The sequence below is a fragment of the Micrasema longulum genome, unplaced genomic scaffold, assembly GCF_059751315.1.
Source record: "Micrasema longulum isolate JH-2025_06_02 unplaced genomic scaffold, ASM5975131v1 h1tg003394l, whole genome shotgun sequence".
In the NCBI taxonomy this organism is placed as follows: Eukaryota; Metazoa; Arthropoda; class Insecta; order Trichoptera; family Brachycentridae; genus Micrasema; species Micrasema longulum.
The window spans coordinates 1-2,500 of NW_028280460.1; the positions used below are offsets into that span (position 1 = coordinate 1).

Here is a 2,500-nt window from a genome sequence, read left to right on the forward strand (position 1 = left end):
TTGCGGCTTAATTCGACTCAACACGGGAAAACTCACCAGGCCCGGACACTGGAAGGATTGACGGATTAACAGCTCTTTCTCGATTCGGTGGGTGGTGGTGCATGGCCGCTCTTAGTTGGTGGAGCGATTTGTCAGGTTAATTCCGGTAACGAACGTAACTCTAGCCTATTAAATAGACGTGCAACCGGTATCACAGGAGTCCGCGGGCGCGCATCTTGCGGCGTTCGCGTCGCGGAAGTGTGTTTCGCGGTCTTCACTACCGGCGTACAATGAAAATCTTCTTAGAGGGACCGGCGGTATATATAGCCGCACGAGATTGAGCAATAGCAGGTCTGTGATGCCCTTAGATGTCCTGGGCCGCACGCGCGCTACACTGAAGGGATCAGCGTGTCCTCCTTGGCCTAACGGCCCGGGTAACCCGATGAAACCCCTTCGTGATAGGGATTGGGGTTTGCAATTCTCCCCCATGAACGAGGAATTCCTAGTAAAAGCGAGTCACCAGCTCGCGTTGATTGCGTCCCTGCCCTTTGTACACACCGCCCGTCGCTACTACCGATGGATGATTTGGTGAGGTCTTCGGACTGGTGCGCGGAAGCTCGTCTCGGGCATCCGACGCGTCGGAAAGTTTGACCGAATTTGATCATTTAGAGGAAGTAAAAGTCGTAACAAGGTTTCCGTAGGTGAACCTGCGGAAGGATCATTTCCTGTGAAATATAATATAAAATGAATTTTCATTCTTTTATATAGTATAAATATATTTATACACACGCGCAGAGCGCAAAATAAGCAAACACTGCGGCGGAATTTCGCCCTAGGGCGCCGCCGCGAACCGCGGACTGCCGGTGTCGCGGGAGGCGGGTCTGTCGGCCCGATTCCCGCGTCCGGCTATATTCTGTGAAAAATGTAATTTTTTTTCCGATAGAGAAAAAAGAAAAAAACGCAACCGATAAACAATATATATATATATATATATATATCATAAAACACTATTACCCTGAACGGCGGATCACTCGGCTCGTGGGTCGATGAAGAACGCAGCTAAATGCGCGTCAGAGTGTGAACTGCAGGACACATGAGCATCGACATTTCGAACGCACATTGCGGTCCGAGCAAGACTTAGTTTGTCGACGGACCACTCCTGTTTGAGGGTCGCGCACACAATGCGACCAGACTTCGCCGTCTTCTCTCTTCGGAGAGAAGATTCGGCGAGAGTGTTGCCGGTCTGTCGTCCGCCGGCGCGCGAGCGCCGGACGGACGTCCGGTCAAATTTGACTTGGCGCGCTCTCTCGGTCCCCCCGAGACGCTTTTCGAGCTAGCGACGACGCTGTGAAACCCGCCGCCGGTCCTCACGGGCCGGCGCGCGGGGGCGTTTCTTCGCGCTCTGCGTCGCGCGCGGGTACCGTGCGAAACCGGAGAGCGTTTACATTATTCATATATATGTATATTTATATATATATATGAATTTTTTTTTGTTGTCGACCTCAAATCAGGAGAGATCACCCGCCGAACTTAAGCATATCAGTAAGCGGAGGAAAAGAAACTAACGAGGATTCCCCGAGTAGCGGCGAGCGAAACGGGAAGAGCCCAGCGCTGAATCCTGCGGCCCAGGCGGGCCGCCGGGAAATGTAGCGTTAGGGAGGAGAGTAATATATACACGCGCGGTCATTAGTCACGGCTGCCTGTCCAAGTTCATCTTGAACGGGGCCCGCTTACCCGCAGAGGGTGCCAGGCCCGTGGTGACGGTAGCCGGCCGCGACGGTCTCTCTCCCCAGAGTCGGGTTGCTTGAGAGTGCAGCCCTAAGTGGGTGGTAAACTCCATCTAAGGCTAAATACTACCACGAGACCGATAGCGAACAAGTACCGTGAGGGAAAGTTGAAAAGAACTTTGAAGAGAGAGTTAAAGAGTACGTGAAACCGTTCAGGGGTAAACCTGTGGAACTCAAACGAGCGAACGGAGAGATTCATCGTGTCTTCCGTCGGAGCCCGCGTCCCGGCGCACACCTCCGCCCTTCGGCACTCGTTGTCGGGGCGGGGGGTGTCCGGGTGCGCAGCCGGGCTCCCGGAGCGCGTGCACTTCTCTCTCAGTATAACACCGCGACCCGTTGCGCCTCGGTCGAATGCGCCGTGCGGCTGTCCCGCCTCGCTCCGCGGGGCGGAGCCGCGGCGTCCACGGCCGGGGCGAGTTTTAAAGCGACGGTAGAGAACGAGGATCGCGTCCGCCCCTTCGGAGGGCGTCCGTCGCGTCACAGCGGCTTCCTTCTCGTGGCCCCCGGCGCCCAGTGCGTCGCGGGTGTCGCGTTTCGGATGTCCGTGGCTAGTGGCGCGCTCTCGGACGGGACGCGTCCCGGTCGGCGGTGGTTTTGTTTTGGGCACTCACAGGACCCGTCTTGAAACACGGACCAAGGAGTCTAGCATGTGCGCGAGTCATTGGGAACACTGATAAACCCAGAGGCGAAATGAAAGTGAAAGGTCGGCCTCGAGCCGGCCGCAGGGAAGATGC

At 55.9% G+C, this 2,500-nt stretch overlaps 2 non-coding genes and 1 pseudogene across 2 annotated transcripts in view; all 3 read left to right on the top strand.

The window, feature by feature from the left end:
* LOC148270792 (small subunit ribosomal RNA) lies at positions 1-703 on the top strand (annotated as a pseudogene; the record flags this gene model as incomplete).
* A 287-nt stretch (positions 704-990) lies between these two features.
* LOC148270793 (5.8S ribosomal RNA) lies at positions 991-1,152 on the top strand. The gene has a single exon (XR_015825276.1). It is a non-coding gene; the product is annotated as a 5.8S ribosomal RNA (ribosomal RNA).
* A 324-nt stretch (positions 1,153-1,476) lies between these two features.
* The window catches only part of LOC148270794 (large subunit ribosomal RNA), a 4,048-nt gene continuing 3,024 nt past the window's right edge, over positions 1,477-2,500 (top strand). The window contains exon 1 of the ribosomal RNA XR_015825277.1: positions 1,477-2,500. This exon is cut by the window's right edge and continues 3,024 nt beyond it. This is a non-coding gene — a ribosomal RNA (large subunit ribosomal RNA).